Genomic DNA, 14,332 nt, shown 5'->3' on the forward strand with positions numbered 1-14,332 from the left:
TAAGAGCGTTTTGATGATATTGACCCTGTTCACTTTATGTCAAAACAATAAATCACTTTCCTTAGGAAAAATTTTACCTCAATCATTTAAATTTATTTGGTATTTGTTGAGATATAAAGAACCCACTTTCATACCACAAATTGTTCTAAATGAGATACCTCCTCTGCATCTTTTCTGGCCAAAACAAATCTATAATTTCATGTCTCAATGGTTATGTCCATTTAAAAATTTTCCCATCTGGGGACAACCATGGTCTCCAAAACAATACCACTGATTTTAACCCCCACCCCCTTTTTCTTCTAAATATATTTTTTTTATTTTACATTGGAGTATGGTTGATTTACAATGTTGTGTCAGTTACACTTATACATATATCCATTCTTTTTCAGATTATTTTCCCATATAGGTTATTACAGAATATTGGGTAGAATTCCCTGTGCTATACAATAGGTCCTTGCTGATTATTTTATATATAGTACTGTGTATATGGTAATCCCAAACTCCTAATTTATCCCTCCCCTCATGTGTCCCCTTTTGTAACCATGTTTGTTTTCGAAGCCTGTGAGTCTGTTTCTGTTTTGTAAATAAGTTCATTTGTATCATTTTTTTTTTTAGATTCCACATATAAGTGACATCATATGATATTTGTCTTTGACTTCATCTAGTATGATAATCTCTAGGTCTATCCATGTTGCTGCAAATGGCATTGATTTTTTAAAACTTTTTATTTTATACTGGAGCATAGCCGATTAACAATGTTGTGATAGTGTCAGGTGCCCAGCAAAGCGACTCAGCCATACATATATATGTATCCATTCTCCCCCAGACTCCCCTCCCATCCAGGCTGCCACATAACATTGAGCAGAATTCCCTGTGCTATACAGTAGGTCCCTGTTGGCTATCTTTTTAAAATATAGCAGTGTGCACATGTCAATCCCAAACTCCCTAACTATCCCTTCCCTCCACCTTTCCGCACCCCCCACTGGTAACCATAAGTTCATTCTCTAAGTCTGTGAGTCCATTTCTGTTTTGTAAATACATTCATTTATATCATTTCTTTCTAGATTCTGCATATAAGCTATATCATACAGTATTTCTCTTTCTCTGTCTGATTTACTTCACTCAGTATGACAATCTCTAGGCCCATCCATGTTGCTGCAAATGGCATTATTTCATTCTTTTTTCATGGCTGAGTAATATTGCATTGTATATATGTACCACATCTTCTTTATCTATTCATATGTCAATATGTTGACCATTACTGTTAATTAAAAAAATAATGGTTTTAAAAGCAGATTTATTAATTTTCACTATGTATATACCAAATATGGGACTCAGTCTCAATAAAATAGTAATTTTAAAATGAAACATTTTCTATTAATTTCAAGTAAATAAAGCAATTCAAGTTAGGTTAATTAAGTATTGTCAAGAAAAGGAGTTGGGAAGCTACTTCAATAAATAGAGAAGAATGATTTGTACTTAACATATTTGTTGTTCATCTGTAAATTGGTGTTTTTAATTGTTTTAAAGCAATTTGTTCTCTTCAGCAAATTAAATGTTCCCCTATGCAAGTGTTAGACTATTTTATTGGCAAATTTTTTGAAACAAAGTTAGCTTCTGCTTAATTTCTATCCAAATTAATGAAGGTTTCTTTCATTTATGAGATTCTAAATCTTTTCTACTGGTGCTAAAATTAGATTCTATTACTAAATTTGAGAAAGGAGGAGAATTTCTCTGTCCATAATTCCAATATCCAATTCAATAAATTATGTGAAAGGATTGTTGTTACTTTGGAAGAAACTGTGAGGAACATCTGCCAACACTAAGAGGTGACAGGTCTGACTATAATTTTGTCTGAGTATACCACAGGGCATTACCCATCACAGACAACCTTTAAATGTCAGAAGGGAGGAAGAAAAAAGGGAAAGAAAGAAAGAGAGGGAGGGAGGAAGAGAGGCAAGCTGGGAAGGAAAGAGGGAAGGAGGCAGGGAGAAGGGAGGAAAAACAATCTCCTTGATAGGAGTTTGGTTTGGAAGCACTAGTTTCTGAACAAGTTCAATCACCAGGGACTAGCTCAACTCTGAAAAGTTTCCAAACTTAGGCTGATGTGCTCTGTTGAAATTCACCCAAGAATTGCACACCTTGTTGCTGAGGAGTCACACCAGATGTCCTGTCCAAGGACTAATAACATTTGTTCCTGTAGGCTTCACATCCATATGTGAAGAAGCAGAAGAGAGCATTTCAGAGCTGGTTAGTCAACTTTAAGTTATGCTTAGTGCACTGTATCGGGAATACAAAAGCATTTTCCAGATGGCATCATAAAGTCGGTTCATTTTTGCAGAGCACCGTCTCATTTTTGAGAAATAGCCCCTTGTTTTTCATTCCACTTGGTAGTTTTAAAATTGCTTTCTTTTGCCATAAATGCAACACAAACTGGAGGGTCGGGTAAGATATCTGCTGTGTATTATGAAAAATGTCTAACAGACTGTGAGTTTTCAGCTATGAATTGACGAGGTAGATGATAAGATATTGTCTTAACCACTGGCCAGGCCATCAAGGAGACAGCGCGCCAGATGGATGTTGGGATTCTACTTCCACTGTTAATGATATAACCTTGTGTAATTCACTTAATCATACTGTGTTTCAATGTCTACATATGTACGAGAGCTATTCTAACTCTCAGAAATTCCTCTGTGAGTCATCCAAGGCCCAGCTGTCACTAGTTGTTTCTCTACCTGCTTATCTGCATGAATTCTGCTGTAGCCAAATTGTTCAACTCACTTTCTTCTAAGTACGCTTTGTACTTTTCCAAATTCATGTCTTTCATCAAGCCCTTTCCTTGGCCTAGAGTGCACTTTCTCTTCTTCTCTGTCTGGCCCACTACTACTTGTCCTTTTGAGGCAAGCCTCCTCCTCAATGAAGGTGTGTGTGCGTATTCATGTAGCTCTATGATGGGATTTTACACATGTAATCTCATTTAGTCCTCAGAACAGTATAAAGTAACTATTTTAGACTTATTTTATAGATGAGAATATGCGACTCTAATTAAATGCTGATTGTCCCAAAGTCTAAAGGTGTTATCACAACCTGGACTAAATTCAGGTTTCTTGGACACCATGAGTTCCTTCCAGTGCTCCACAGTCTCCTTGTAACATTTCTTGTATTCTTTGTTGCAGTTATTGTTGTTATTACTTTTATACGTTTTTAACATAAAAATTCACGTTTCCTTAAACAAATAGTAAATGCCTTGAAGAAAGGAATAGTATTTGCATGTTTCTTACACTAGAATGTAAGCTCCATGGGAGCAGAGAATCTGACTCTGTTATTCACTGTTCTTACTTCAGTTTATAGAGCACACCCTGGCAGATAGTAAACAAAACATAAATATTTACTGAATGAATTTCTTTATGTGTCTTACAGCAACTAGCCTTGCACATAGAGGGTACCAATAAATACTTGTTCTTCTTGTACAATGAGACGGTCCTCCATAAAGATTTTTAGATTAAAATCTTCTTGTATATTTACAAAATGCTTTCCATTTCCCCCTTTCTATGCCTGTTATTTACTTTCAGATATTGATCTTGTCTACTTAACATGGCTATTCTCAACTCATTAATTGAATCATTTACCCTACACTTGGCTTCGCATGCTGACACCAAACACTGCCATGTTTGTCTCTGGTGATGTGGAATGAACGGCATGAGATAAAAAGTTGCTTACTAAATATCATTTATTGAGTACTAATTGTCCCCATGCTAAGCAGCTCATTTATATTAGTTTACTTAATTCTCAGAGAAGAACAAAGATTCTTTTTACAGGTTAGGAAATTAGTTTTCAAAGAAATTAAGCAACTTGCTTACAACCACATAGCCAATAAAATCATGAGCTAGGATTAAAGCCCAAGCTCTAAACCACTGAGCTCAGCTACATCCATCAGTCTTGTGATGCTCTGGGAGAGGAGGCTGAATATTCCCGTAAACTGGCATGATCAAATTAGACAAGTCCTAACAGTAAAGTGAATAGTGGAACTGCATTTTGGGGGCTTGACTATTGGGAAAACTTCCAAGTCATTGATAGCCACACAAATATCAACCGTTTCTGATTGTTTTGTTACCATAGTCTGAGAAATTATTAAACACTGCAACTAAAGTTCCAGCTCTTAGTAATGTTATTTTGTTGGTAAAAAATAGGTTCTATTCATTAGTGGAAGAAAATCATTAATATGTAACATTATTATCTCTAACTTCAACCTAGTAAAGGCCATTTTGAATATGAATAATATTTCACCAGCCTTATTTAGTTAAGACTTCATCAGCTAAATTGACTTTAGTTTTGGTTTGGCATTGAATCACATCTTTTTGTTATTTCAGGGAGTCAGAATGAGTGAATCAGCAGTGTTCAGTGAATATTTAAATACGAAAATAAAAACACAATGTAAAACATGACTTCTAAGTATTTGCAACAGCTTTCACAGTTGTTATAATTTTGGAGCTGGTGAGAGTTTAGTTGTTCTGTCTTCTAAAATGAACTGTATTTAGAACCTTGGCTTAGCCCATTTTTAATCTCTTCTGATAAGTACTGTTAAATAAGTTATTATTGGTGCAACATAATCAGACAAAGAGTGTTCTAGGTTGCAAACTTTTAGATTTTTAGAATTCATATGCTTTTTCTTTCTCTAGTACCTATGTACGTAACACTGGACAAATTTCTCATGAAACAGGTGTTAGTTTATTCAACTCTAAGTTGAAGTTAATATATGACTCAAAGAATTTGAAAGGAATCTATAAACATACAGAGTGCTTAGAATTCCTTTAACCAAATCACAATGCAAATATTAGGTAGAGGATTGTGACATTCTGATATTTTATCCATTTGATTTCTCATTTTGATATCTGTGTAGTATGGTAATGGATGAACAGCAAACAGTAAATTTAGTTTATAATACCTGTTATGCATTCCAGATGATAGGGGAAAAACCTGGAGGGTAACTTAGGAAAGAGTATTGTTGTGTGGCTGTTGTGATATTAATAAATCAGTAGCTTGAATCCTTGCTTGGAAGAAGATTAAACAGCACCTCATTTTATGGTAAATCAGTAAGTAATGATAAATTATTTAAATGACTGCAGATTGCCTTTTGCTTTCTTCTTGAGTATATGTACTATAAGCAGAAGAGTCTTTAAAAAGGAAATCGGACATCCTTTATTAGCAAAATGATACGTTCATTACGTATTCACTAAATATGCATTGAATACCTACTATGTGTTAGGCTCTACACAAGGTGTTGAATTTCAATGATGAATCAGATACGGTTCCTACCTTTAAGACACTCACCATCTAGTGGAAGAGAAAGATGCATCAACAGCTAATTTCAGTATGCATTCCAAAGTCATATTTTTTGTTGGAGGTGTCATAACCAGAAGAAATAATGTGGGAAACATGGCAATATACCCAAAAGTTAGATAAGAAGGGTTACAGGATAAAAATCTATTATATAGGCGCAGTCCACTTGCGCCCTGAGCTGCGCACGCGCAGTGACGGTAGGATGGTGGAGTTGGTACCTTTTGCGTTTCCCATCGGGGGTGACAAAACCTTGCTGGTGTGGGAGCTGAGCTCTGGACCCACGGCCGAAGCCTTGAAATATTCTCCCAGTTTGGCCTTCTGTATTCAGTCCGAGTCTTCCCAAACGCAGTCTTCCCAAACTGCCGGTCCTGGGTTCTATTCCATCATCAAGTTTTATTCAGCAAGGGATGCCCACAGAGCCCAAAAGGCATGCGACCGGAAGCAGTTTTTTCAGACATCTCCAGTGAAGGTTCATCTTGGCACCAGACATAAGGTGGTTTAACATAATACGCTTGCCCTAAACAGCTCCAGATGCCAAGAATTGGCAAATTACTACTCTGGTTTCAGTGGGTGCTCAAAAAGGATCATCAAGAGGTGGTGTTGCCCTCCCACGAGTGCAGGAGTCCCGGAGTTGGCATGGCTGAGAAACCTTAGGATAAGTTGGAAGAAGGGTCATTATCATTCCTTATGAAAAGGAAGGTAACGCAGAAGCTTGCTATTCAGAAGGCTATGACAGATGAATTCCAGAAATTGCTGATTGTGGTTTTAGAAAGTGGTAAAATAGCTGTGGCATATAGACCCTGTGAAGAGGTCACAGATGCTAGAACCGAAGAGGAACTACAGGATTTAATTCAAGTATGTGGAGATAAAAACTCAAGGGCTACACACCCAGTGTAGCCATAATTCAAAACAACCAGCAGGATTTGGAAGACTTTGGCATGTCTACTCAGCTCTGTCATCCTTAGGAAAATGTGAAACTCTGAAACTGCTTTTGAGGCAGGGTATTTCTAGGACTTTTCCAAGTCCCAAGCCTTGTCTCTGGCCCCTTATTTGAAGTTTGGAGAGCAGGATTGAGGGCCATCAGTGTACGTCTACAGTTGTGGACACAGGAGAAGACACAGGTCTTTTAGAACTCCCCTCAAATAAAATTGCAGGGATTTGGGAACAAAGTAACTATGGCCTTAAGTGTGATTATGCTACAGTATTTAAAAACTATTCATGCCTTTCAAGTAAGATATATTACCCAGATCTCAGCATCTCATATATATCTTGTGTTAAATATTTTGCCGAAGAACCTTTCTGTATACCAATTATATGGATGCCTTGAATTAGGGATTAAGTTGTCAACGTAATTTCTAAAAGAAAACATTAATGTACTGCATATAGGATTTTTATTAAAAAGGAGCAAAAAATGTGTTTCATGTCATTGAGAGCTTAATTTGGGGCTAGATTTCTGATTATTTAACTCACCCCAATGTTGCAAAGTTTGTTTTGAAGGGAAGAAAGTAGAGAAAGAAAAGGTGGTTATGTTCCAAAAAATGTAAAAATTTTGAAAGTTTTTCCTGTACAAAATAATTATTTTAATTCAATTTAAATCAGTCAAGGAAACTTCAGACATATCCATGTTTGGGCTTTAAGAAGTCTAGCTTCCTGTGAAATGTGAGAGGAAAGGATTCCATATTGATACTAAAGATTTCAGAAACCTGATTATAACAACAGATCCATTCCGAAATGAGGCCAATCTTGGAATCAGTTCCATTTAGAAACCATTATGTGCTAGGCACTGGAAATAAGATGAAGCTCCTTCTCTCTTGGAGTTTAGGTGTTAAAAGTGTACCAGACAATTAAAAAGAACTAAAATTAAATAGATTATGAAAAGGACTGTGAAGAAAGTAAACTGGGTGCTAGTTACAGTATTTCAAGAAAATTACTTAACATGCTGACTTTAACATTCTAAGTGTCTTCTCCATGTGTGCACACAGGGAAGACCTCTGAAAAGTGACACTGTAGTTTTTTCTAGATTAATGGCTCTGTTGAGACAAGGTGGGGTGGGAGAAGTTTTCCCATGTTAATGTAAAGGGCCATTCACTTGGTTTTAGACTCTCTTTCCCAGAATGAATTGCTCATCTGCCCCAAACCCCTCCTACAGAAGTTCTGGAGTCATCACTGGTTCAGTGGTAACCCCTAATAATAGAGTGGTGAATTGATAATGAGACGTGAATACTGAGAGTTTGGAGGAAATGGCAACATTTTATTTTATTTTATTTTTTTGTTTTTTTAACATCTTTATTGGAGTGTATTTGCTTTACAATCGTGTGTTGGTTTCTGTTTTGTGGCAAAGTGAATCAGGTATTCATATTAAAAAATTATTATATAATAATAATGTTTAGAAAGTACAGAATTTATATATGGTAATCTTGATGCAAAGGAGGTGGAGCAAAGAGTTGGACAAAGGGTAGAGGCAATGAGGCAAACGGACCTGGCCAATGAATGTACAGGTGGGGAGGAGCTATGGAGGGAACTTGTCTTCTGGTCTATGCAAGACAAAGCAGGCTTCAAATTCCTGGAGGAAGCTGGTGACAAAAGAACACAGATTCTCCCATCCATAGAAACCTCTGGTAGAGGCAACAGAAGCCTTAGACTCTTCCCCAAGGAATCAGAGGAGAATGGGGAGACCTAGGGGAAGCTGCAGGAAAGGCCATGGCCACCTCTAATATAATAATAAAATGGCCTTGCTTACTCATTTTCATGTCAATTTCATAAGGCTTGACCAGGCTTATATGATGAGGTAATACATAACATAAATACCACAAAAATGTGGAATTTCTCTTGCATTTGCCTTAATGATACAACATTCTCCTCTCCCTGCTTGTTTTTCCTTAGCCGGGAGACATGAGGCTGATGTTGTCCAATGGTAGAGGGAGGGGGAACTGAAACCCCAAAATTTGTATTCTTAATTTGAAGCTTAAATGCTTTGATCTAAGCGAGAGATATAAATATTTTAGAATAAAATATTTGATAAACTGGTTATTTCCTCTTCTCACCAGTGTTGTAATATTTTAGTTTGCGCCTGCTGCTGGGACAAGGTAGAGATCCTAAATTTGGCTGAACTTGCACATTAAATGGTGGAGAAATCACTGAGTGACTTGAGTCACCCTGGAGAAACCTACAGAAATAGGGTTCAAGGTAGAAATTAAGTCCAATTTAGGAAAACAGAGAAAGCCACAATTTTTGCACACTAGAATTTGTGACTTGAGGGAGTTGCATCAGCTAAACTTACTTTCAAAAGTCAGTTGGGGGCCATATGTGATTTCATGGACATTCATAGCCAAAAATGTTTTCCATCTCTTTTCTGATGTCCTCAATTTTTTTACTGCAGTGATATGTGTTTCATTCTATAAACAGGATCTTGAGTTAACTAGATAACAAGAGTTTCTATTACTATGGAATTAATTTGTCAATCAGGGAGGACTAGTGATTGATTACCAAGGTCTCTCCTATATGAATTTACACAGGGGGTTAGATATCAATACTTGGAGATTTGGGGTCACCAGTAATGAAAGTGTTGCTGGAAGAAGAGGCAAATGAACTCTCCAAAGGAGAATTGTTTTCTAAGGTGTTGTTGTAAACAGTTCTTCCTTCCATGATTTATGAAGATGTTTCATTTAAACAAACTAATTTCTGAGAAAAATTAGTTAGTGAGAAAATTAGTGAGAAAAATCAATCTCTCTGCATTTTAGGTGCTGAAAAGTGCTTTAGGAGCCTTGCACAATTTGACTTAAACTTCTTTTTGTAAGTTTTTATTTGCTAAAGCTTAAAATCCCTCTCTAGGAGTATTTTTTAGAGGAGCTTTATAATAATTCATAACTGAAATCCTGATTCCTTGCACATGAAATGCTGCAGTTATGGGAAATGATGTTATGCTGAAAAATGTGTCTAGGAATGCCCAGGTAGGTGTAAATAGGAATCCCACCCTGATATCACGCTGAGTGTTCTCCAGGAGGCAGGCATGCCTGGAGAACTCTTGAGATTGATAGACCAACCATCTGTTTACATAAGGAGTTATCTACATCAGGGGCTCCTGAGAAAGAACTCACTCTAAAGGAAAAGAGTTCATCAGTACTTTCACTGTTGTGGCACAGGTTCAGTCCTTGATCAGGAAGCTAAAATCCCACAAGCCATGTGGTGATGTGGCCAAGAAAAACAGGAAAAGAGTCCAGATTCAGATTCACAAGGTTGCCCTACAGACTTATCTAGTCTCAGGTTGAGGGACTGCAGTCAATAGTGGATAAAACCTCAAAGAATCAACTCACTAAAATCTCTGTCAGACATTGACAACTCAATGAGGCTATGCTTTGTGGCCTCTGTAATGACAATTGGGTGAAAGACACTTGCCCAACCACAAGGTGACTGTTGGAACCCAGAGAAGCTAAGCAATGGACATGGTAGCCTGGGTAGCAACCTGGGGAAGTCTGTGTCTGGAGACGAGAAACTGTATCTTGCTTCAGCAGCTTCTCTTTGGTTGTGGTAGAAGATGGCAGAAGCTGTAGCCAGCACTCTGGGAGCTGGAATGCAGGAGAGGAAAATGAGCAACAGGGCCCAGTGTGGTAGGTGTGGTGGGTAAAAGGACTTATTCCTGAGCTTAAGTGAGACAGTTCTTTGCTTCTCTGTCTCCTCTGAGTGGAATGTGAAGAAATGGAGTCAGGGAGTGAGGAGTGGGGACAAAGTCAAGGAAGGTTTACTTCAGATTTGGGCAATGCATCCAAGTAAATTTTTGAGTTACATCTTGTTTGGGATTCTTTCAATTGGGGAGTCCTCTGAGGTAGTCCTGGCACTTTTATCAACTTCGCCACCTTAAGGAGTTCTTTTAAGGTACAGGTCCACCACAGAGAGACCTAGCTGCTTAATTGTGGCTTCTGAGTGGGTAGAGAGTCGTGGTGGTGGTTGTTATTGTTATTGCTCTCCAGGTAATAGGTATTCAATGTAAAGGGACGTTCACCCAGTGAAATGAAAAGAGTATAGGGGAAGGAGGCTTTAATTAGCCTCTCCTGGATTCATTTTCTTCACCTGTAAAAATAAGGTGATTCTTAACATGGAGTGTGCAACAGAATCATCTGAAGAACTTAAAACCAAAAACAGCAGCTACCCGAGCCTCATAAATACATAACAAGTTAGATAAAATGCATATGCATATTAAAAGAACTCCATAGGTGTGTCTACCCATTGGTTAAGGACCTGAACCAGATTTTTTTACAGGTTCCCTTTCAACTTAAAAATACTATTTTTCCTCACGTATTTGTATATATTGCTTGTAAGAGATTAAATTAGCACAATATATTTAAAAAACCTTATGAATTTGCCTGTCCTCTAACTTAATAAGTCCTTTTATAGAAATTTATCCCTCAGAAATTGGGTCATGTATACAAATATATGTATTCAAGAATAATCATTCTTTTTTTTTCTTTTTTTTTGTGGTACGCAGGCCTCTCACCGTTGTGGCCTCTCCCATTGCGGAGCACAGCCTCCGGACACGCAGGCTCCGCGGCCATGGCTCACGGGCCTAGCCGCTCTGCGACATGTGGGATCTTCCCGGGCCGGGGCACGAACCCGTGTCCCCTGCATCGGCAGGCGGGCTCTCAACCACTGTGCCACCAGGGAAGCCCAAGAATAATCATTCTTGATTATAAAAGAAAACTGTTAAAACAACAAAACTATTAACAACAAGATCTTAGTTATGAGATAAATTATGGTATACCCCTAAAACAAAATAATGTGTAGTCATTGGAAATTAAATTTTAAGAGAATAATTAGTGATGTGGAAAATGCTCATGATATACTATAAAATGAAGAAAAGCAGATTTTAAAGTATATGTGAGTATAATCATCTGTGATTATTAACATGTGTGAGAAATATGCTGAGGGAAAGAAGTTAGGAACAAAGGAGTACATACTGTGTGATTCCATTTATATAAAACTCTAGAAATGACAAATCTAGTTGATGGTGATGTAAAGCAGATGACTGGCTGCCTGCAGCAGGGAGCAGAGACGGAGATGGACTGAAGGGATGGGGACACAGGCACCTTGTTGAAGTGATGGGAATGCTTTTCATCTTAGTTGTGATGGTTACACAAGTGAATGCATTTGAACAATGGAAATTAGTACATTTTATTGTATGAAAATACTACTTCAATAAAAACTACAGACTGAAACTTTGTATAAAGTTTTCTATAAAATGTTTTTTCTAAGTACCTAAAATGTTAACTGTTTAAAACAGGTAAACTATTGAAACAAAACCATGGAAACATTATTTCATTTTTACAAATGTATGTGTCTGTGCCTTAAAAACAAATTAGAAGTATATAAATATATATGGTAGTTATTATACTTGGGTGGTGGAATTAGAGGTGATTTTTTTCTTTATACTCTTAGTCTTTCAAAATTTCTATAATGAACATTTTGATGTTAAGAAAATAATCATTTTAAAATTCATGTTTAGATGATACTAAGCTGAACCCCCAAAACACTAGAAGAATAGGTGAGCTAAGAGTTTAAAAAACCTAGTTATTCTTGTCTTAATAAAATGTGACCTTAAAAAACAAACAGAGGTAACAACAATGTGGGTGCAAAGTGACCCAGTGGGAACGTGCACTTGAGGTAGTGAGGACACCAAATACAGAAACACAGCGTGTTGGCACGTGTGAACGTTTGCTTCCTTTCACTGAGATGGGCAGTATCTTGGCCAGCTGTAGCAGGAACTCAGGCCTATTTTTATTTAGGAGCTGAGCTCCTGCCGCCTTCCTGAACTGAGCTGGTGCCCTGCTGTTGTCAGCCTGCTGTACTCCCCAGGGTCCCCAGCCCTCTGATCACTGGCCTGCACATCTCCTCGTCACAGGCCCTTATAGCGCCCCAGACCATAAAAAAGCAAAGGACATGCCAGAAATGAAGGAAATGACACAGGCAGTTGCTCTCAAACAAATAAGCAGAGGGGAAAAAAATATGGCTGGGAACCTAAACAAGGATGCAGGAAAGGAAGTAAACAAGAAAACAAAGCTCAAAGCTAAGATCTCCCAAAACAAAAGCCCAGCACCAAAGTCAGTTCTAGGGGAAAATAAAAATCTCCTCACAGAGACCAGGGGAAATAGAGAACTTCCTTACTAGCAGTGACTCAACAAATACCCTATAAACCCACTGATTGTGAAATCCTGGTCAGCTCTCTGGGTCTGTTAGCTCCAGAAGAATGAGGTGGCTTAAGTCCAGACAGACCTTGGTCACTTCACAGGGTAATCTTGGAATCCAAGCCTAGATCTCCCAGCTGTGCTCTTGGGGGGCGCCATTCTCATAGAATACAATGAAAGGTGTCCACAGAGTGATACAATATGTTAATAATCACTCACCAACCCTCATCTGTAAAATAGGATTCATTATCCCTGCTTCACATTCTGTGGTACAGCTCAGCGACGTGATTATGTAGTACTACAGTTTCTCTGGGGCTCACTAACTTCTGGTCCAGATGAGATTACAATAGCAGTTTTATTGCCTCTTATTTTTTTTAATTTATTTTTTAAATTTTTGGCTGCATTGAGTCTTCGTTGCTGCATGCAGGCTTCCTCTAGTTGTGGCGAGCGGGGGCCACTCTTCATTGCATTGCGCGGCCTTCTCGTTGCAGTGGCTTCTCTTGTTGCAGAGCACTGGCTCTAGGCGCATAGGTCTCAGCAGCTATGGTATGTGGGCTCAGTAGTTGTGACGCATGGGCCCGGTTGCTCTGTGGCATATGTGATGTTCCTGGACCAGGGCTCAAACCCGTGTCCCCTGCATTGGCAGATAGATTCTGAACCACTGAGTCACCAGGGAAGTCCCTTATTGCCTCTTTTTAGCCCTCTGTGTTATACTTCATTAGGGGGATACTCGGGACTGCTTACATTTAAATTCTTAGAGGTTTTTCTACAGCTTTAACCATTTAGGGTTATATATACTGATCTCTCTTTTCCTAGAATGTAGATATGACACCACCATATAAGACTAGAAATAGCTTCAGATCAAAGACAGTCCATTTGTGTTTTAATTACTGCCCCCTTCAGCCCTGATACTTGGCTACCAGATCAAAACTCAAGTCGGACTCCATCTTCCCTTAGAGTGAGTTCTTGACTAAGAAACTCCTCAGCCCTTCATGTAATTGGACATCCATTGGGCATGAACCTTGGCTGTAGATGCAAAGTCACAGTGCCTGCCTGTGTCACTGTAAGAAGCTCTCAGGAAAAAGAAGCTGTGGATCTCATTGTCCGCCTGGAAATGTGGGTCATGTGAATGAAAGACCAGGGAAAATACCCTCTTCTGAGAGTTCTTCCAAGGCTCTTCTCAGATGTCTGAACTGAGGATCCAGAGAGATTGTGAGGATTGAGGGGACAAAAGAAAAGTTTGCATTCGGTTCTTCTTTTGCAGTACTTGGTTAATAGTCATGTAGAAGCTCTAGGATTTATTCTTAACATATGTTAACTATTCATGCCAGAATTGGCCTCTCATTTAATATACTTTATTAAACACTGATCTTATGAGAAGATTAGAAAGTTTAACTTATTATTAAATTATGATTAACAGACTAGTAAGGAAGCATACATTTAAACTTTTGGGAGGGAAACATAGGTGGAAATCTAACACTTTCTTGCTCTGCAGATTATTTCAGGAATAATACCGGATCTTACATAATCATCTAGAGTCCAAGCTGCTGAAATATTCTGCTGCATCCAATCCCTGTGAAGAATGTGCTAGATGAGCCCCTCCAGCCCAGGGTCCAGAGCTCCCGGAGAGCATGATGGGATGATTCAGTTGTCCCTTGGCCCATTCCAGAAGTCTGGCCCAAAGTGAGTGCTCAATAAATGTCATTACTCCATCTCCAGTGTTTCTTTTAGTGAGTGTCTGGGGTGGGCAGGGAATAGCACACACCAAAGTCCCCTGCCTGCTTGGAGAAGCCTGGTACAAATGGAAAGTTGTGATA

General features: G+C 38.4%; 1 pseudogene; it reads left to right on the forward strand.

Annotated features, from left to right (window-relative positions):
• The first annotated feature begins 5,542 nt into the window (after window positions 1-5,542).
• Window positions 5,543-6,237, forward strand: LOC113614309 (RAD52 motif-containing protein 1 pseudogene; annotated as a pseudogene).
• The last annotated feature ends 8,095 nt before the right edge of the window (window positions 6,238-14,332 follow it).

This window comes from Aethalodelphis obliquidens, unplaced genomic scaffold (genome assembly GCF_003676395.1).
Source record: "Aethalodelphis obliquidens isolate GAN/ISIS:26980383/991018 unplaced genomic scaffold, ASM367639v1 scaffold93, whole genome shotgun sequence".
Lineage (NCBI taxonomy): Eukaryota > Metazoa > Chordata > Mammalia > Artiodactyla > Delphinidae > Aethalodelphis > Aethalodelphis obliquidens.